Source organism: Parasteatoda tepidariorum, chromosome 2 (genome assembly GCF_982258835.1).
Source record: "Parasteatoda tepidariorum strain Cologne lab strain chromosome 2, Ptep-v5.0, whole genome shotgun sequence".
Classification (NCBI taxonomy): Eukaryota; Metazoa; Arthropoda; class Arachnida; order Araneae; family Theridiidae; genus Parasteatoda; species Parasteatoda tepidariorum.
In genome coordinates this window covers 16,186,939-16,210,867 of record NC_141756.1, presented here as the reverse complement: position 1 = coordinate 16,210,867, position 23,929 = coordinate 16,186,939, and the positions used below count along the sequence as shown (strand labels likewise).

The 23,929-nt window shown below is 29.1% G+C and overlaps 1 protein-coding gene across 2 annotated transcripts in view; it reads right to left on the bottom strand.

The window, feature by feature from the left end:
* LOC107448829 (uncharacterized) overlaps nt 1–23,929 on the bottom strand; it is a 228,833-nt gene that overhangs the window by 103,945 nt on the left and 100,959 nt on the right. The window lies entirely within an intron of this gene.

Here is a 23,929-nt window from a genome sequence, read left to right as displayed (position 1 = left end):
AAATCAAGTTGTATCAATATCTTATGCTGCATAAGATTACATATATGGAATCAAGTTGTATCAATGTTACCTGCTGTATAATATGCAATCAAATAGTACCATTGTTTTATACTGTATAAGATGGTATCAATGCATTCAAGTTGTATCAATCTTTTATGATGCATAACATTGCATCCATGCAATCAAGTTGTATTAATGTTTTATGCTGCATAAGATTGCATCTATGCAATCACGTTAAATTTATTTATTTTTTTGGCTGCATAAGATTGAATCAATGCAGTCAAGTGATATTAATGTTTTATGCTGCGTAAGCGTGTATCAATTGCATCGATATTTTTCAATCTTCATGCTACATGCAAATAGCTTGCCATAACTGATATGCCATAATAAGAGCAACGAAAAAACGTGTGAATCTTTATTTCAATATGTGGCAGATTAAACCGGACGTAGCAATTGTCGTAATTTTTCGAAATTTGCTATTATGAAGAAGTTTTTAAATTTGCCGAATTTACTCCCGAATAGATTATAACGAAACAATACTTTATTGTTAATTTTAGCGTGAATCATTATCTAATTGCTATGGATAAAATAATACATTTGGTGTTACCATAAAGTCAGAAATTGGTGTAAATGTTACCATATTCTGATAGTTTTGATCATATCTCATGTATTTTACTATTATTTGCTGAATAAATTCTTTCAAAATAAAATAAGTTAGGAAAATCTATTAGTATTGAGCAATTCAGCAGTTGACCCTTCAAATTATTTGCAAAAAATATTTTTTTTCTTTTGATTTACTACTTTAAATAATATAACAAAATTCTTCATATTTTAATACAATTGTAAGATATTTCTATCAAAGATTTTATTAATTAAATTTATTCATTATTATTATTATTATTATTTATTACTATTATTTATCATTATTATTTATTATTATTATTTGCAAAGAAATATGATCTGAAATTAAAGAAAGGAAATGTACTTTTGTATAATCTTGTGGTAAATTTTTATAAAAAAGTTTTTCCAGTTTTGAAAAAAAAAGACAGCTTATCAGATATTACCTTATTACATCCATCATATAATGGCTTATATCTGACTTATTACGTCTTACGTCTATTGTATCTAGCATCTATCATTTTAACGTCTTACCAAGTTTTTTGGAAAATGTAAATTAATGATAAAAAAAAAACTCTAGACGTGAGTAAAGTATTACTTATTGTTTTCATAAGTAAATGAACTTCAATCCAATACGCATTTGCATTAATTTACAAGTAAGTGAAAAATATTGAAAATAAATAAAGACTAATACGGCATACAATTAATGCTTAAGTAATTAAAGAATCCATATATTTTATTTTATAACCGTAGTTGAACAGCTGACCCAATTTTGAGTCTATGACTACCACGCTTCAACTCGATAGTTTTCTAATTTTGAACCCTATCTAGAAGACAAGGAAACTCCTCGATCACGTATTAGGAGAAAATTGCCTTCGTGAAGGACTTTTTGTTGAAATTAACACATATTTGCGTTAAACGGAGAGGAAAAACCATGAAAAATTCCATACGACAAGGGTACTCTAACCCATGATTCGTCTACCACCGAGTATATTTTACGTCAGATCTGTGGTTGATGCGAGCCAGGTGCGTACTGACCAGCCATCGCTGGAATAAGAACACGAGTAACCTCATTGGAAGGCAAGCTTTCTATCCCCTGAGCCACCTCGGCTCATGCATAACGTGATAAGAGAAGAGGAAACGAACTTACGTCTAAGTTATAATCATTTTTAATTATTTCGTTTTCAAAATGCATCAAGAATACATACAACGTTCTTTATTAATTCACAAATATGTAACCAAGCCGGTACATATTAAAGAAGTAAAATTTTTGACCAAGTAAACAAACATACAGCTAATGTCATAAAAGTGGCAAACAGCTCGAAAATTAAAGTAGCGTTCATTCCATTTCTAAATAAAAATGAAGAAATCTAAAAAGAACAATTTCGTTCTTCCATAGCTCCTTTTCTAAACAACCCCTGTTATTAGAGAAACGCATATGCAATTTACGTTGTTTAAATAGACCCATCTGATTCCAAAACGTAGACTCCACTGGAATAAAGATAAGAAATCACAACAAACAATAAGACATTCCTCCAAATCGAGAGATACAAGGAAGGAAAATAAAGAGATAGTTTAGAGAAAAAACTTTTCTTTAAGTCGTCTGGTTTTATTATTTTCGTTTGCAGATGCGAGTGTTTGCTCTCTATTCTTCGGGGCCTATCTCTATTTTTAAGCGCTTCTTCCGATCCCCATAAAAAGGAAAAAACCGCTGACCATACAGCGAAATTAGAGACTAGATCAGCAGGTGATGGGCCCATAAAAGAGAAAAAGGTAAAGCTCGAAAGTTCTTTTTTCAAAATAGTCCCCCTCATCATGGATGTCTTTACAAATATAGTCTGAGTTTTGACTATAAAAAGTCGCCTCGTGTTTGAAGATAGCGTGCCAACTAAAATACTGAAACCGTTATGGTTTGGGAAATTGTAACTGGATTGGAAGAAAGAATATTGATTGGAGTATCGAACGTTTCATAGAATTCAATTTTATCATTTTACATATTCTTTTAAAAATAGAAAATGTATATAAACTGAATTATTTAAATCTTTTTTAAATATATTTAGTAAACATAATTATAGAAATTAAGTATTGATATTTATGAAGAGCAAGTCATTAGTACTTTTTATTATCCCTCTTTCGGTTGTTTTCTGACGAGAAAAGTCTGCAATCAAATTTTTCCTCTCTTTCCGACTACCTAGAGCAATTAAATATGTACCGGAGCTCTGTGTCAGGTAGGTAGGTACATTATTTATGTCGCAATAGAGCTGCACAATGGGCTATTGGCGACGGTGTGTGAAACATCCCTGAGGTGATCCGAAGACATGCCATTGCAATTTTGATCTTCCGCAGAGGGGATGGCTCCCTTGCTTTGGTAGTTTAACGACAGATCAGATCTTTATGTCCTAGGACTCAATCCTAATGGCTCAAGAGCATGACTTCAAATATGCTAATTAATTGGTGCAGGCAATATTTTAAATTACGAAATCATATATGAAACGTACTTTTTCTGAATGAACATACCTTTTTCTCAAGTAGACCCCTTAAGGTTAATTTTACTTTTTGTCGAATTTTAAAAATTGGATTATTTTTTTGACTAAAAAATCGTATTTTAAAAATTCGATTTCTCAGGAACTATACGACCGATTTCATTCAAATTTTGTATTTTGCCGGGTAAAATTATATTCTTGAAAAGGACGTAGAAAATTATAAAACTTACAATTCATAATTTTTTCGACTAATATTAAATAGAATAATAAAAAAATGATAACTATTTACTAAAAGTTATTGTATAATGGTTATTATCTTTGGATAAATACATTTTATAATTGTGTGCAAAAATCTTTCCATTCGCTTAAAAAGTTCTCGAGATATGACAAAATACGCAAAAAGTGAAATAGCATTAAGAGGTTTCGAAGATCGCTCTCCTGACCAAACTATTGGTACCTCCTATATTTTGGGGATCAGAAATCCGAATCCGTAGAGAAAAAGGTATGTTTATTCAGAGAAAGTAAGTTTTGTGTCTGATGTGGCAACTTAAAATATCATTTGCATCAATTAACTAGTATATTTAAGGTCAATTTCTCCAATCATTAAATCCAAGAAAGAGAAGATCCGATCATTACATCGAAAATTATTAAGGGTGATTCTTTTTTTTATTTTGCGCAAAAAAAAATATTCAAAATGTCTAATTGTAACAGTTTTTCAGAATATGGTGAATAAAAAAAATAGCATCAAATTTCAACTTCTTGAAATTTTCCTGACAACTCAAGTGCAATGAATCAATTTTTATTTCTCCTCTTTTTCTTAAAATTCCTTTATAAGTTGCTTTAAATCTGTTGCTTTACCTAATCATAGAATAAAAACCAGTTTTGATGCAATCCTTTTAAAAATAACAAAACCTTGTGCCATTACAACTGAATACAGATCTATGTATTAAATGCTTTATTAGCTAATTGAAAACAATTTCTAACAAGAATACGAATAAATTATAAGAGCAAGAAGAATACAAATAAAAACTTTTAGCGATAATGTGACAAAATAATAGTGCACAAAAGAAAAGTGAAATGGAAAGGATAATTTGAGAAATACAATATAAAAAGTTATTGGAATACATTTTTAATGAAGCAAAATCGAAACCCGACTATTCTGCGCCAAACGCAAACATTTTAAGCTTTTCCATGAATGTCGAAAAGTTCATTATGAAACAAATTCTAATACTGCAGAATGGAAAAAGGGAATCGACTAAAAGCATTGACTAAAAACAGTACCAATGAGTATAAGAATAAGTTGAAGAAATAAAAAAAAACTTTAAAAAAATAGTAGAAATAACAATAACAATAAAATGTTAGTTTCAGAGTGTGGTAATCAGAAAAAGTAATGAAATCCTAATAAAAATATGCAGAACTCCGGAAATTAAAAATAATAATTTATAGTGTTAATATATAATTAATGTCGTTTATAATTACTTAAAAATTAAAGACTTTCGAATAAAATGATTAATTTGAAAATTTTATTCTACAAGATACATGTTAAACACTTTTTTGAATAATAAACTTCAATTATATTAACAATTTAATAGTTAAAAATATTTTTCTTTGGTTGAAGTAATAAATATTTTGTAACCTTAGCAGTAAAAATTTATATTTCGGAATTGAATAGTCTCATACCTGGTGAAACATCTCTTCTGACTCAATAATTCAGATTTCAAGCATAAAGGAGACAGAAAAACAGCTTTTAAAGAGAAAAACTCTGAAAACTGTCGTAGATTTCGTAGGACACAATAACGTTGAAATATATTAAAGTCAATCATGTCACTAAGGTAACACTGAAGATTGTGAGAAACAATTTTTCTCTCACTCACATTGCAGAACATCATTTCTTTTCTTTTTTTCTTTCTTTTTTTTACTGTTTTTATACTGATATCAAATACAAGAATTTAATGGAACAATGGAACAGTTATTGAAAAGAGCCGAACATTATATTTCTTTATTTAATGTTTCTTTATCTCTATTGAAAAAATTTTCTAAAAATATTTTTAAAATATTTTATTTGCAATAATTTTTTTATTCTCTTTTATTAATTTTTATTATATTATTTTCCATCTTTTCTCTACATTTTAAATTTTTACCCCTAATTTTGATCATCGTGAGTTGGTGTCGAGCAATAGCATCATTCCAAAAGATACTTAATACAGTTAATCGTTATTTTCATTAGATGAGCTTCTAAAAAGGAGTTCAGTTTAATCTAATAACGTAAAATCACCAGAATGGGCAAAAATATAACAATAAATTTTAAAATTTGAATTTTTTCAGCTTTTTTAATTGTGTTAGTGTCTTTTAGTTTAGTGCAGGATTTCGTAATGCTGTTCAGTACAGTTGTATTGATGTCCTAGTTATAATTTATTATTTTATTGTATTAATTTATAAAGTTTCGTTAACTTCCGCACAAGATGCATTTATCTTATATTCTAAGTAGTTCGATAGAACCCATATAGAATACAACATAAATGCACAAAAAAAACAAGAAAAGAAACGCAAAAAATATATATATTTTAAATAAAAAAATTACAAATTATTAAACAATTCAGAAAAAAAATTTATTAGAAATAAGAAAAATTAACAACTAAAAATTTCAAAGAAAGATTAAGAATTTAAGATTTTTTAAGTTTTATTAACTTCTCATAAGCAAGTACAGACGCCATAACATAAGGTAAAAGTGCAAAGAAACCAAGAAAAGGAAAAGAATTTTAAAAAGGAATAAAAAATTAAAATAGTGAAAAAAAATTTAAAATTGCAAAGAAATTAGCACAAAGCACTGATGGTTAAGTTATTTGATGGTTAAATTGTATTATTTTAATTTAAGAAAAAAAGATCTAGACAAAATATTATTTTTAATTTATATTTGCAAATTTTAATTTACATATTTATATTTGCATATTTTAATTCACGTATTTACATTTGTATATTTTATCTGGACTCTTTCAGTCTTCTGCATTTTCATTATTAATAGTTATAAAAATGACCTCTATGGAGCAATTGCATTTTTTTGCCCTATAAAACTAAGATATAAATAATGCAAATAAAAAAATTGTCATTTTTAAATGATTATGTGTATGTACGTTTAATAAAAAAGCATAAATTGAACAACTAGGAAATTGCTATACGCCCGGTTGAACAGAAAGGCAGAATTTTTATTCGAGAATCTCAAAGGAAGGGAATTTCAAGAATTCGGATGGGGCAATTTTACTCAGGCTTTAAATGGCCCATTTAGCCTATTTTTTTTTTTAAATTCTTTAGTTTACGTTGCAATTTTTAGTTAGTTTTTTTCCTTAGAGCAATAAGCCCATGTATCCACACAAACATTGGAAATTAGAGATTTTGTATCAAAAACTAAATTTTTTATTCAATGGTTCTGATATTTTTTGTAACATTAGCATTTTTGAATTCACTGTAGTACATGTAGACATAAATATTATTGAAAAATGAACAATAAGTGAACACAATGCTCTGTGCGCCGTACGGAGTATTTTTCAATGAAACATATTATAGAGATCTTAATCAATTCCATATATTACAAATACAATTCTTGGTATGGTATGTTTATGTTACGGTTAGAGTGATCAATTCAGTTATCATTAATACTAACCAGTCAATATTAATAATAACTGCTTCTTTAGGTCAAAGCGAGAAATATCGCAAATTCTTCACATTAAATGATTATTATTAATAACTAGCTGAATACCTGCTCTTCGACGAGGATTGTAAAAAGTTAGTAAAGAATCGATAAATCAGTATTGAGAAACAACACGAAATCATGCTTAAAACTGAAAAGCCTATACCGACACAATTAAGGAGCTTGGTGGAAGAACCAGGTAAGTGACATTTTGGGGGGAATTAATTAATCAGAGAGAATAAAAAAAAGTGATTGCAGCAATATGGGTATGTTTAATGCAAAAGAACTGCTTTTGTCTTCACTTAAATCTTAACATAACTAATCACATCAGTTCTTAGTATGCTTGCATGATTTTTATTTCAAGTTAGGCAGTGGTAAATAAAATAAAACAAGGAAATATTTGTACCGCCTTCGACTAAATTGGTAATAAAATAGTTTAGAAGCAAATTTTCTTTAGTTCTGAAAATGTCACTTAATTCACAAATGTCAGTAAGTTTTTCAATTAATATAGTTAAAATAATTATAGATTTTATTTAATATTATTTGTTGACCTTTTCGAGGGCTTTGCGTTATTGAAGTAAGCAAACCTCGTTTTTTGTAGTTTATCCCATTAGAATAAAGATCAAGCGTAAATAGTATCACTTCGCATGATGCTATTGCTCTATCAAGTAATTTTCTTCCTTACATATTCCTTTCGAGGACCGTAAAACACCTACTTTCAAAGTATCAGTATAGTATAGTGTTAGAATTGGTGCTGTCTTAATAATCACCAAATATATCGATATAATATTTTATTCCTATATTAGTATATTTGGGACATATTACATAACTCTTCAACATTTACGTTTTGTGAAAAATACATTTGTCAGTGACAGTCAATTAAAGCAGAAATTTATTTTTTAAAAGAAAATGGAATTCTTATTAGAACTTGATAAGTTTTTAAAAGCATGGGCATTTCTCTATCAGAATTTTAATTTACTGTTAAATATTTAAGAAGTAGAGAAACAAAGTTATTTATATTCTAATCCATTATTAATACACTTTATAATCAAATATTAATACACTATCTTCGCTACCACTGAAAAAAATATTTTCTGACATTACAGAGAACACATTGTCGAATACTCATCAAAACTGCACCAAATACCATAATATCAGTAGAACATATTACTGTCAGTAGTGCACAATTAATAAGCGTCACCTGTAAATGGCGATTTTCTACGGTTTTAATAAACATATTTCTTATTAACTTTTTTTACAACTTCGCTTTTTAGCACATAGCTTGTTTCGTTTTATTTAAATTAATTCATATTATCAATATTAATTAAGCATCAGTGTCAATAATACTATAGTGATTTTTTACGGCTCCTCGAAATGAATAAGTATATTTTCTCCGTTATATTTGCTTTTTAGTCAATAAGTTTTTTTTATATAAATTAACATATTACAAACATTAATTAAGCATCATTGTCGTCAATGATAGTATGACGATTTCTTACGGCTCTTCTTGATAATTAAATATCTTTACTCCCTTACTTTTGGGTTCTAGTACATAGATTATTTATTTTATTTGAATATGCATAGATATTTTCTAAATTAACTAAGCATCATCAGCATAATTTTTTGATCAAATAGAGCTATAAGCCAGAAATGAACACTGATGTTATCATTAAAATATGTGAAAAACTGGATCGCTTATAGTAAAATTTAAAACAATGACTAACTCTTAACGTATCAGAAAATTCGATTTCATTTTTCACTCATCCTGTTCGAACGGATCATCGTAAAGTCTTCTAATATCAACAGTGACCTTCTTCATGCTTGAAACTATCTGTATTCCAAGTTTCTCCTATTTCGGTTCGATGGCTTAGGAGTCTAAAAAGGATACACACATCCACAGACATTCGTTTTTATATATATATAGAAGATAACAAATGAAGTTTGGTCAATGGGATTAAATGGTTTATATAGCATTGGGACATGAGTGTGCCTCTTTGAACATGCGTTATCGTTAAAGAGATATTTCCGGTTATTACTACCGTGTCAAAATTAATAATAACCGCTTCTTTTGGTCAAAGTGAGTAATATCGTAAATTATACACTTCAACCGGTTATTATTAATCATAACCAATGATTTTTGGTCAATGTGATTAAATGGTTCAACTCGTCAAAATTAATAACCGCTTCTTTAGGTCAAAGTGAGAAATAAAAGCGCGAAAGAATAACATTGGCCAAACTTCATTCGTTATTATTACTAGTAACCGGGTAATTTGATAAATTCGTTTAAATTATTCACTTTAACCGACTTCTTTGGTTATTATAAATATTTACCGGCTAGTATTAATAATTACCGGCTATTCATATTGACCGCAACATTTATACATGGAACCACAGTGTCTCAGTTGAAACAGACACTGGTATTTGAGCCTGTATCGTTTTCAATTTACCTAAAAATATATTCACTTCTGCGTAAAAAGAAAAAATATTATCTATATTAACTCATTTTGTTTTCTCTTTTTATCCTATCACGCTTAACTAACAGTTTTATTTTAAACCAATCTATGACGTCGTTAAAGCTCCATAAGAATCAACAACTTATTTTCCAAACAACTATCAAAGATTGGTTGCATTTTAAGATTTAATACAAGAGAAAGAGAGAGGAATATTTATGAAGAAAAATGAATATAAAGTATCAGCCTAATATCACAGGAGGTAATTCAAAATTTATTTGAAACGCTCCACAAATTTATTAAATATGCAAAGCAAACAATGTTGTACGTTATTCAGTCTATAGACTTCACTTTACAGGTTACCTTGTCTAAAGTTAAGTGGAATATCCTGCTGTAAATTTTTTTACTTCTTTAAAGCTTGGACTAAACTGTTATCTTTTTAAAAAAAACTACTAGAAATTATTCGTTGATTACTAGAGAAAAACTTGTCGCTCTGTTACTTTTGCTATCCGTTCTAACCTACTAAAAATATTAGACATTTTTGGAAAAAAAACTTAAATTTCAATTTATTTAGTAGTTATTTTACCATATTCAACCATATTCAAACAAAACAGTCAAATAACTATTAACAAAATGGTAATGAAACTGCTAACTGCGAGAAAAACCGTTTATTAACTGCTTTCACATAATACGGTCAAAATACCAGAATTTTATCGCACCAACTAAGCCTACCTTATGGAGCAGTTTAGTTCCTTGCAGCTGGATGCATATTATAGCCAAGAGGGCTAATTGATGAGTCTCATGACCAGCAGAACTGGAGTTTGAGTCCCCACGTTGACACAACACTATTTTCTTCATTCCCTTCAACACATGAAGAATTTCCCAGCACCCTGCTCATTTCCCAATGAAAATACTAGTTCACAAGTCCAGTTAAATTTCTTTTTTTTTGTTTTGAAACCATGCCAGTTATAAAAGGCTAAAAAACGGTATAGTTTTGTATCCACGGTTTTATAACTATATTAGTTGTAAATGATTTCAAAACCGTAATGGTGAAATTCTTTTTTACCGTACATTTTACGGTAAATCGGATGGACATACTGCTGCCGGTCATTTTACCATGTGTACAAATGATTTTTTTTCAATGCCGTTAGATACTCTAATATTTGAACAGATTCCAGTTTTTTAGGTAAAAAGTGCGGAAGTAATAGATGTTAAGTTCCTTCAGGGATCACATATTACTATATTTGTCATACTTTAAAATGTCTCGAAACGTATTTTTCTCTCTAATTGAATTGATTGTAAATCTTTTTGTCATAATACCACCTGCTTATTCATGATTAGAACCTAAAATTAAATCAAATACCAAGAAAATAATGGTGACGAAATTGCTCTTCATGAATGCTATTTTTCTGAAACATTACTATATTTATTGTTTGACTTCTATTTACGATGTGTTCATGTGTACCATGCGCAAAAAAAATTTTTAATTCATTTCTAAAACTAATCAATTTCAAATGACACAAATTTAATGGTTCACGGGGGCCTGGCCTCATATATGCTACTTTACTTGTGCAAACGATGCTTAAAGTTACAAAATTAGACACAAGAGCATATTTCCTCTGGATAAACATATAAATTTTTTGATGGATTTTCTTTCCTACCCCTATTCGCTTTTTTAAGCGAATTTAAAACCTTCAGTTATAGCGAAACATGCAAAAAGTTAAATTCGCATTAAGGGGTTCAAACTTTGAGATGCTCTTCTGACCAAACTGTCGGAACCTTATTTCGCAGAAGGCGAATACTTCCTATATTTTGAGTGTAAGGGATCCAAATCAGTTGGAAAAAAAAGCATTTGTTTTGACAAAAAAAGTACGTTTTTGTGTCTGATTTCGCAACTTCAAATATCGCATGCACTCATTAATGAAGATATCTGAGGTCACCACAGTGATCCACTAAATCTAAGTCCTAGTGCGAGAAAATCTGATCATTGGATCAAAAGGTTTTAAGAGTGTTTCGTTTTTCTTTCCGTGCATTAAACAGAAAAGTAAATACAATTTAATGCATAGAGAATCAAGGTGTCAAAAATGCTCTTCGAAAATGCTATTTTCTGAAAGACTTCTTTTATGTTTGACTCATATCCTACATCTGAACTCTAAATCAAATGTAATACGCGTGTAATAAGAAAATATAATATAAAATAGAGTCAAAATGTTCTTTGAAAATCTTATTTTTTTAGACATTCTTAAATTCACATTCACTTTACACAGATTAATAAAATTAACTACACAGATACTTTAACATTTAGAATTTGGAAATAAAATAACAAAAGAAATAGGTCTTATGTCTTTATACAAGGATTAAAAATAGGTGTGTATAAAAAATAACCATTTATGATTAATTTCTTTGCAACTTATTTAACTACACAGAATTAAAATTTTGGATAAAATCGCTTAATTTATTCAGAAAAACTTGAACGAAGAAAGCAACAAGTTTAGGATTTAAATATAAAATATTAAAGTGGTAAATTAAGACTTAAGTAATTATAAAATAATTAAAATAAAAGAGCGTGAAAAATGACCATTTATAATTAAGGCTAATTTAGTTTTAACAACACTGCATAACAGTTTCATTATACTTTGTTTTCATTCATTTAAAAAATTTAACAAAAAATTCGAGTCTTCATATTTTCTTAAGACTTCTTGTTTTCTTAAAACTAGTTTTCTTAATTCAAAAGAAATAAAATAATAAAAGAGTTAAGGTAAATTTTACATATTTTTAAAAACATTCAAAATAGAACTTCACAAAAATATCCATTTATAATTCAGTACATAGTAGCTTTACCTACACAGTACAACAATTTCAAATACATTGCTTTAATTTATTCGAAAGCAATTTAACGATGAAAACATCCAGTCTTCTATCATTGAAATTGAATATTATATGCAGTGATTTTGCCACGAAAGTAATTCCTATTGATTTAATAAAAAATATTTCATAAAATATTGAAAAAATTTCCCATGACATTTAAAATTCTATTAGAAGTCACCCATATCATCATCATTGAATTATATTGCAAAAGTTACATCCGGAACAAACATATGACAACATACTTCAATAAAATTAATTATTCATAACATTGAAAGATTTATTTGAAAAGTTCTGTTTCATGCCAAGTGTTTGCCGTTTAACTCATGTATTGGAATTCAAAAGGATCATATCTTGAAATCGGAATTCGTATCATTCCGATACATTGCATGCTTTTCTCTTATCATAACTAATGATACCTCCGTTGCTATAGTAACAAAATTCTGACGTCATGAAGTTGTAATATATGAATGCCATTAAAAATGCAAAGTGTTGCCATTCGCAGCAAGGTGAAAGATCCACTCTTCTTGCGATTAATAAGAAAAAGATTCTTTTGAAATCATACCGCCGCCGCGCAAGATTGCAAAATAAAAGCAACTAGGGAGCACTCTGCTTATTTTCGAACCACAATTGTGCGTGCGCGCGTATATTTGTGCAAGGAAATCAATAACGCAGACCTTTTTTAGGAAACCTGTTGAGCGTGCTCTCTCTCCTTCTTTGTCGCAACGCCTGACATTTGAGATGTTTTAAAAATTTATGAAAGATGAACTTAAAACCTAATAAAGTAGAGATTAATTTAGTATTTTGTAAAAAGAATATCTCAGAAGTTTAATTAAAATTTATTCCTATGACATTATATTAGTAATAACATCGAGACAAACTAAAGATATTTAAGTAAAATAGAGATAAATCAAAAATACTATTTGGAAAGTGTAAATAATTTTTAATATAAAATGAAATATTTTATTGTATTTTAAAGATTGTGTTTCTCTATATTAAATTAAGTTTCAATAATAAATAAGTTAGAGAATAACAATTTAAAAAAAATTAAAATTAATAAAGCATTATTGAAATAGAAAATTTATAGAATAAAATCTTGAAAGGTATTATTTATTAAGAATTAAATTCAATTAATACGTTTAAACTCCTTTTGTTCTGTATATATTATTCTAATAGAATTTTAAATTTAAAATTCTATTAAAATTTATTTATGAAATTCGACATGAGAATAGGAGTTTTTTTAAAAAGAAACTTTTCTCAATTAAATAGTCCGAACCACCATAGGCTATTCTTTATTTAATTTTCTTATTTTCAGTTTTATTATTTCATCAAAATTAGTGTATAACTTTATAATTTATTATCGCAAGTACGTCATCTGACGTCATCTGATTTTTATTGACTGTAACCCGACTATTTTATCCTAAAACTCTTCCTTCAATCTTAATGAAATACAAAAATAATTTTCGGAGCATAAATATTCGTACAGAGAGTAAATTCAATATTTATTTTTTTTATGTTCTCATGAAATGCTCAATTTTAAAATTCCTAAATTTAAATTAAAAATTAAATTGAATAATGAATTATTTTTACTGAATTTTACTGCATAATCAAACTCCAATTTATTGAAAACTGTTGATTTCAACTCGTGTAAGAAACACATTTTAAACAACACTAAAAAATACCTGTAAAATTATAACTTTTTTACAATCAGTTTTGAAGAACTAATATCAGGTACAACAAAATTCTTTTTTTGGCTCTTCTACAATTTATCTCCTTAAATTGACATTTGGTAAGTAATTTTTATTTATTTATTTTTTGTCCTTCCTTTTTCCCATCATTAGATTTGTCAAAAAAATTGAAAGTCATATTTACCAAAATAAAAATGTTTAACTATACATAGTATTATTTAACTTACGATAATCAAGGTTAAGCACTCTTAGTACATAACTTCAATTTTATTTTATCCATTCCTATAGCGTGTTTTAAAAGCGTAAGAATCGATAAAAAAAAAAAAAACGCCTGATTTCATTCAACTTTTAAAATAATATTTTGGATTTAACGTTTTGAAGTTACCGCATAATAAAATAGAAATTTATTGAAAATGATCCGCCTAACGTTAATATTTCAATTCCCTATATTTGGAGGTAAAATATCTCAGTTGTAAATCCGTAGAAATCCACCAGAGAATCCCTTCATCTCCCCTTAGAGGAAAGTTTTTAAAACATGCCACAGATTGAATAGAACAGAGAGAGAATAACAGAATTTGCAAAGAACTTTATCTCTCAATCTCCATTTGAGGCAGAAACTTACTAATTTCCGCTCCCCGAGATATATTCCTTTTGAGAGAGTAGTTTGAAATTAAAATACGCAGTTTCGTCATAACTTTTTTATTATTATTATTTTTTTAAAAAATTTTTTATTTTCACACTATTTTATATTTATTTTTTAATTTTTTACCTTATTTTCCGCGTGTTATAATTAGAATTGACTTTATGAATATTGATAAATACTGAAGAACACATTTTTTGTTGCATTTATACAAATACTTGACCTTTTCGCACCCGGCTTGCATCGACCACAGTGCTGACGTTAAATATCCTCAATGAGAGACGGATCACTGGTTAAAATCCCCTTGCCATCAGTCTAACCGTGTCAATCAGATTTTCGTGGTTTTCCTTTCTATGTAACACAAATGCTGGTTAGTTCCGTCAAAAAAACCTCCACGTAGGCTAGTGTCTCCAAATACTTGATCCAGGAGTCTGGATCGGGTTCAAAATTACAAAGCTACGGAATTGAACATTAGTTACAGTGAGCTTAAAATTGGATCGGTTGTTCAACGTCGATTACTAAATAAAATGAAAAACACGTGATCTTTTCTGATTCAGGTGAGGAAATTTCAAATCTGAAATTAGTTTTGCTCCTAAAGGTACACATTTTTTAAATTATATTTTCAGTCTATTTTTTGTAAAAATAGACCGAAGATTCAACAATTCTTTTAGCTAATAATTTTTTACATAACGGACAATAATTCTTTGATTTATAATACAAATTATATTTGCACGCGTTTTTTTTTTCGAAACAAATTCGTAAACACGAAATTTGTCAAAAAATTTTTCTTAACTCCGATGAAAACCCATTTAACTTTAGATATTTTAATCAAAACAGCAGTTGAGATCAAATAAAAAGAAAAAAGAGCATTTCTTGATTAAAACCGAAAAGTGTTACTTTCACTAGGTTAGAATGAAAGAAAAGTTTTAAACGGTATATTTATGTTCCTTAAGAATAACATAAACGAAATCTGGGGATCAAACTAGATACCTTTCAAGAATTACTCAGTGGGGAAAAAAATCAAGTGACTTCTTTTTGTGTTGCCAACAAACTGTAACTAATAGAAATGCAAGTGCTTTATTGTGACAGTAGAAGCATTATTAGAAAGGCAACAGAAGAAGGCTTTTGTAAGGAATTTTCTCTGACTTCAACGTAAAAGCCAGGATAAAATGTTTCCTTTAACGAGAGTCTTCTAGTTGACGAGGCAATAGATAGACCTCCATCACGAGGTATAAACTCTATCGTAAAATCTAGTCAAGGGGGGTGGTGCTAATATAAAGTTCGAGTATTTCATTTTTAAAAGGGCGATTATTGCCATGAATGAAAAAAACTGTCTGATTAATGCCTTAGATAAATGCTCTTTTTTGGATTAAGTTATTATTTAGAGCTAGCATTAGAAGCGAAGTCGTTTAATCAAAAAACTAATGCCTTAGATAAAGATGTCCGTATAAAGTTTTAGGTTATGATGTCGGTTTTTATCTTTTTTGAACGGAAGTTTCTACTATTAATAAGGATGATATGATATACCACCTGACAAAAAATTAAACAAAAAATTGTAACCATAAAATAAAAGAAATAGGAAGTAAAATATGGGTCTCTATAGAAATTTGACAAAAGGATAGTGCATCTTGATCGTTATCTACTTATGTAGGCGTAGTATTTTTCAAAATCTAAAATAAAGAAGTTTTCAAAAAGCTGCCTTATTTTATAAATTTGACTTTATCGTCTGAATATCATAAGTATTGGCTATCAAACCTTGTAAAGAAAATAGGTGAAATTCTGTAGTTTTTAAGTAAACTTTTATTTAATTAAAAGGAATCAGCACCCCATAATACTGTAAAAAAGTCCCCTTTGATATATTTTACATTTTTAAAATATTCAATTAAAGCACGCTAATTTCTCCAAATTGACATCGAACCGTTTCATATCGTGACCAATACATAATAAATTAGGGATTTTAGCAAAAAAAGAATTTTTTTTTAAATGCTCTTTTAGAACATACGATTTAAAAAAATTTTGTTCAGTTTATTAACTAAAATAACTAATTTTTTCCGCCATTACAGCAGACATTGGACTGAATTTTGCACATTTACCCAGAAAGGTATTGCATAATGTATATTTCTTGCGCTTACCCAAATGAGACCCAAACCTATGAATGCATCTATAATCCGAGCTTCATATATATTTCTTACATTCATGCTAAATTTTCAATTTCATTTTTGGGTGATTTGTTACATCTTGCAGATACCTAGTTTTTATGAAATAATTTTGCGACTTCGTAAACAGATTTAAGCCTGATGCAAAAGAATAAATAAAAATCATTAACTTGAATTTTTATTTATTTGTAAACATGTACGTTTGCGTTACATTTCTCTCTCTCTCTCTGTGTTTATATATATATATATATATATATATATATATATATATATATATATATAGAGAGAGAGAGAGAGAGAGAGAGAGAGATCAATGAAAAGTTGAAACAAACCTAGCTATAAATTAAATTTATGCCCACACAAATTTATGCCACGAATTATTCACACAAAGTGCAACATTTCAGAATTTTTCTGTGCATTGTCGGAATTTTGACCATAAATTCAATTTCGACAATGCTAAAATTATTTCCTATCCAGTTAAATCAGCTCATCCGATTGCCGAATATTCATATAACTGCTGCTTGCCTCACCATCTCTCGATAGAGCGTGGAAATGCATTTTACGATTTGTCTTTCTCGGTTACAGTGGTTTTCTTGCTCTGTTTTTCCCTTGTTTTTTTCTCTCTCGGCTACACTTTTTAGTTTCGCACCCTTATTTTTTCATTTTTCGTTGGCAATTTTTAGTTTCATATATCAAATCTCATTTATTTATTTTTCTTCATGTCAAGTCTTGAAAATGGGCCACTGTTTTTCAGCTGTTGAAACAACTAGGCTGTTATTTCCTTTATATATTTTTGAAGCGAATGAAGTTTTTAATCAGATTACCGCATCAGTTTCTTGGGATTATTTATTTAACTTTAATTTATGGTTATTGTCATTCATTAAAAAATATGTATCAACAGTGCTGTTTCGATTTTTAAAAGCATAATTAACGTTTAGGATCTGCAATTTCTATTGCATGTCCTTTATTTCAATTTAACTTCCTAATAATCATTTGACAGATTTACAGTGAAAGCTCAAAGTTCTGAAACTTATAATTGTTTTTCTTGCAAAGTTGTGAAGTTTTTCTTGCAAAGTTGCGAAGTTTTTCTTGCAAAGTTGCGAAGTTTTTCTTGCAAAGTTGCGAAGTTTTTCTTGCAAAGTTGTGAATCGTTAAAAGTAATTGTTTTTTAAAAGCATAATTATTATTTTGTTTCTGAAAGTTTTTCTATTGCATGCCAATTATTTTAAATTGACCTTCTTTTTCTTACAATATATTATTATTGACAAAAAATTTTAATTTTTCAAAGAGAAATGAGTTTTAAAGATTTCAATAAGTGATATAAATTCATTAGATTTTAATGTAGAACTCATTTCAAATGGGTTCAATTTAGTAGCGAAAACGTAGCAAGCATGGTTTGCAGAGCAAACCATGTAAGATCGCATAGTAATCTCAGGGAAATGAGGAGCGTCAGTGAACAGAGGCAAAACTCTCTTGTGATGCTATGATAGGCATTACCTATTTCCTAGCTTTTACAATTTCTTTAATTTCATAAATTTAATCTTTTTAATCATTTTTAATCGAATTTCAATTAAATTAATCCAATTATTTAATTTTTTTTACATTTTACAAAAAGTTAAAAATAAATATTTTGTTCTTTTCTTAGGAATAAATGTAAAGGCTAATTTTTTATTTCAATACAAATGTAAAACTCATTAATTCACCGTCGAGACTAAATCGAACATCAAAATCTATTTTTAACTCTTTATTCTTTATTTCTTACCACAAAAATGTTTCAGTTACAGGGTTATACTAATTTCTTTTGGCGATTAGCTATAGCCAAATTATATTTAATTTAATTTTGATTCCGGGGGTTGGCTTTGTTTTTAGCTATTTTATCTTTCGATAAATCGCCAACCATGGATCTCTTTCCGTGCTCCTAACTGTCTTCTGAGAACAATTTTCTATCACTTTTTAATTTGACTTTTGATTAGGCTGGTCATGACTGCTCATAGCCAAATTATTTTTAATTTAATTTTGATTCCGGGGATTGGCTTTGTTTTTAGCTATTTTATCTTTCGATAAATCGCCAACAATGGATCTCTTTCCGTGCTCCTAACTGTCTTCTGAGAACAATTTTCTATCACTTTTTAATTTGACTTTTGATTAGGCTGGTCATGACTGCTCATAGCCAAATTATTTTTAATTTAATTTTGATTCCGGGGATTGGCTTTGTTTTTAGCTATTTTATCTTTCGATAAATCGCCAACCATGGATCTCTTTCCGTGCTCCTAACTGTCTTCTGAGAACAATTTTCTATCACTTTTTAATTTGACTTTTGATTAGGCTGGTCATGACTGCTCATAGCCAAATTATTTTTAATTTAATTTTGATTCCGGGGGGTTGGCTTTGTTTTTAGCTATTTTTTCTTTCGATAAATCGCTAACCAATGATCTATTTCCGTGCTCCTAACTGTCTTTTGAGAACAATTCAATCACTTTTTAATTTGACTTTTGATTTGGCTGGTTAGGGGGGATTTATATCCCAAGGCCTGCCCTTATTGATATCATTATGCAAAATTTACTATTTAACTTAAAAAGTCTTATGGATAAAATGTACTTATATTGCAAAATATATTTATACTTATATATTATATTAAATATATATATTGTATCTAGAGCTCTACAAATACTTCTGAATGAAAGTTTTATTATAATTATGATACTATTTTCATCTTCAACTGTCATATTCATTATCCGTTTTTCATCACAATCTTCAATTAGTCAATTATTCCATGCAACTCACACCGCTTCGCCATTATACCTCTAGTTTTTCATATAATGCATGCATTCAAATATATGAATAGATTTTGTGTATAAATGCAAATACAATTTTTCTTAACGTTCAAACAGCTTTACAAAGAAATATAATCCGATTAAAAAAGATTAAAATTTGGCATATCAACCAGTTCCTTTTAAAGTCGTGATAACATTTTTATAATATTTCTAAGAAAAATAATTTTTTGCGGATACTTTTAGTTTAAAGAAACAATACAATAGAATGATTCTAAAGCAATTTCTTTTTCTAGTTTTAGATTTCACTCGATATGTCTTATATTTACAAAAAAAAAGAGAAGTATCAAGAAAAGTATGTTTATTTTGAAATATTGTTTATCTTATGAGATAGGAATCTTTCGAAATCACAATTTCTTTTTCAAATAAAGCAGTTTCCCCTGTTACATATTTTGAAAATCAAGTTATTTTCTCAAATGTTGACTGAAACGTTTTCGATTCTTTATAGAAAAGAAGAAAAGAAGAAAAAAGAAAACTTAGAAAAATGTATATTTTCTTACAATTCTATACTTTAATTTAAAATAAACTATTTTTGTTAAGTGTAATGCTTTTAATGCTTTATAATTGATATATCATTCAGAAAAGAAATAAATGAAAAAAAATTAAAAATTTCAGAGTATTAATTTTTTTTAATTAATTATATAAAATTATATAAATCATAACCAGTATATATATTTGATTTACACACGAGCTAGTCAAACCTCTTTTCTCTTTATTTAGGAAAACTTCAATTTAAAATACTTTTAGAGTCATAAAATGTTTTTGAAAATTAATTTACTTTGTTTCATTAAAAAAGTTATACGTTTTTAAAGGCAAACTGTTAGAAACTTTAGAAGAAAAAATGCTTAAATAACAATTTATTTGTTGCTTTACCATATTTAACCAAAACCATAAAAGATATGGTCAAATAATGATAAAAGATGTAGTATTCAAAACTGTTAAAGGTGAAAAAAATCGTTTATTGACTGTTTTCATCTAATACTGTAAAACAGCTGGAATTTTTTCCGTGCCTACCATACCGAAATTTGATCGCACGCAGGCCCCTCTTCCCCACTGGGCACTAGGGCACGTGCCCAGGGCCCCGCGATCGAATGGGGCCCCCTAGTTCCTGCCAGATTACCAAATGATAACCGATACATTATTACCGAAAAACATTAATTTTGAAAAATCTGATGATAATGACTTACTACAATACCTACGCTTATTATATTAGCTTTAGTTTGCCGCATGCGGATAGCTATACCTTGTACAACATAGCTTGAACTTTTTGACAGATGGGTCAGTGATGGGAAACAGAAAATATCTATTGGTGTAAAAAATGTGTTGGCTAAATATGTGGCTGTATGTATGTTTTAAACTATTCAAAATAAATAAATTCATTCGTCAATCAATTTTATTGCACTAGACATAAAAACATTGGGTAGGTAAGAAACCATTGTTTTCAGTTTTTCTATTTAAATTTTACCTCGAAGCAATAAAAACCACTTAAGACTTTCGGAAAATGCTTGAGTCCTTAACAGGTACTTTTATGTTGTGTGTCTATTCTTATGATTATTATCAATTTTTAATATTATTAAAATAAGAAGATATTGTTCGTCGTTGCAAAGTTATATCGATTTCAGATTTGACATCTGTCAAAAAGAAAGATCAAACTAATAAATAAACAGGGTATAATACTCCACTCTCTCTCAAAAATGAGTTTTTCCGATATTAGTATGTTTAGGTTAATTTAAATACCTATATGTAAGTATAAGAATACAATTTAAAAAAAAATTATTAAATTAAAAAAAGAATTATTTGATGCAGTGTGGTTTATGTCTTAAAGAAACCTATTCGAACGTCATTCGTAATACCAAAGACAAAAAAGGGGAATTCCCGATTCCCGATCGTCGTTTGACTTGACGAACGGGAATTCCCTTCAAGTATTTGTCTGCGATGTTGTGGCGTTTGTTTTGTTTGTAGTTGTTAGTTTGTTACTGACTGTGCTCGAGCTCTGATAAAAAAAATAGTATTGTTTGATTAAATCGTCGTTTTGTCTGTTTTGTGTTAGCGAATATTTTCGTTATAAAATTAATTAAATAGTGAATTATAATATAAAATGTCGAAACGGTCATATCCTAGTGGATCTGAAAAAAGGAAAAAAGCTCTACATCAGAAAGAAGTAATTGAAAAGTTACCAAAATTAACATCATATTTTACTACTACTACTGGAGAAACTTCTGTAAGTAGCAATCAACTCATAAATGTTCCACATGATGACTCAGCTCAATTACAAATTGCGGGAATTTCTAAACCTTCATGTTCCAATTTTGAAAAAGAGATTGAATCAGAAAGCGACTATTCCTACGACGAAAGTGCAACGACTTCAGTGACTTCACTAAAACCGACAACTCCAACTGTGTCAATTGAACAGCAGTTTTCCAACACAGAAGAATTAATATCGCACGATCCCGCCGATTATTTTCACGAAAAGTTTGTTGAAATAAATCGCGAAATTTTAATTCGTAAGGGACCAGTATATTTTCAAAATAAAGATTCTGACTTTTCCGAGGCATCCAGAACATACAAAGATGGTAATAAATTAGTAACGAGATATTTCAACAAAGCATTATTTATTCGCAAATTAAAGAACAATGAAAGCGTCGAAAGAAAATGGTTGCTGTATTCGCCTTCCAAATGCTCTGTATTTTGTTTTTCATGCTGCTTATTTAACCCAACTGATGTTAATCTTTGCTCTCGGAATGGATGTAATGATTGGAAGCATATTAATCACATAATTTTAACACATGAAAATAGCCCAGCGCATAAGCAATCTATGATGACTTATCTGGCACGAAGTAAAGCGGTTGGTAGAGTAGATATAGACTTATTATCTCAACATCAAAAGGAAGTGGATTACTGGAGAGACGTACTTAAACGGATTGTAGCTGTTGTAAAATTTTTGGCATCGAGAGGGCTTCCATTTCGCGGCGACAATGAAATCCTAGGATCTCCAAACAATGGAAATTATTTGGGTTGTGTGGAATTATTGAGTGAATTTGATCCATTTCTTGCAGATCACTTAAAAAAATTTGGGAATCCTGGAAAGGGTAACATTTCTTATTTATCAGCAAATATCTGTAATGAGTTTATTGAAGTAATGGGAAAACAGGTTCTAAAAAAAATTATAAATGAAGTTAAATCAGCAAAATATTTTTCCATAAGCGTTGACAGTACGCCCGATCTGTCTCATATTGACCAGCTAACTTTCATCATTCGATACGTAAAAGACTGTGTTCCTGTTGAAAGGTTTTTGAAATTTATACCTATTAAAGAACATAAATCTAAGTATTTAGCGGAGACCATCTTAAATTTTTTAGAGATACATGATATTCCCATAAAAGATTGCAGAGGACAAAGCTACGACAATGCTTCAAATATGTCGGGAAAGTATAGTGGTCTACAAACAAGAATCAAGGAAAAATGTGAATTTGCCACCTTTATACCATGTGCAGGACATTCACTAAACTTGGTAGGTGTCCATGCTGCTGGGTGTGTACCGGAGGCATCACAGTTTTTTGAAATAGTTCAGAAAGTGTACAACTTTTTTTCGGGCTCTACCCACAAATGGAATATGTTAACAGAACATTTAGGTTCAAAAAAAGTTGTTAAGAGTCTTTCACAAACCAGATGGTCAGCCCGAGCTGATGCAGTAAGCGCTTTGCATGGGGGTTATAAAAGAATATTAGAAGCTTTAATCACCATCGCAAACGATACTGAACAGGCACGAGAAACAAGAGACGAAGCCCTTAGTCTGTCTAGAAAAATGGGAAATCTAGAATTTATAATACTGACGGAAATCTGGAGCACTATATTGGAAAGAATAGACAAAACAAGTAATTATCTTCAGAAAGAAACAATAACACTGGACGTTGCAACCAATTTGTTGACTTCACTTTATGATTTTATTACTAACCTCAGGGATAAATTTGATAACTTCGAATCATCTGCCAAAGAAAATAACCCAGAATCTGACTACAAGGATCTATCTCAAAGAACAAGACGTAGAAGCTCACGGCAGAGTTTTTTTGATGGCTCTGCGCCATCAGTCCAATTGAATGGAAAAGAGCGATTCAACGTAGAAACCTTTCTCCCAATAATCGATACCTTGAGTGTTCATCTAAAACAGCGACAAAGTTCATATGAGATCGTCAGTCAACGTTTTAGTTTATTTTTTCACTTAAAAACTCTGAATTCCGAAGAGATACGACAAGGATGCAAAGAATTTTCTCAAATCTATCACGAAGATGTAAATGAAAAAGAGTTAGAAATAGAATGTCAACATTTAAAAGAATACTTAATAAATGTTCAGAGTGAAAATGAAGCATCTAACAGTGTACAGGAAGTATATAATCTATTAAAGCAAAACAAAATTGAAGACACATTTCCTAACGTAGAAATTGCATTGAGAATATTTTTAAGCATGATGGTAACTAACTGCAGCGGAGAACGCTCCTTCTCCAAATTGAAACGA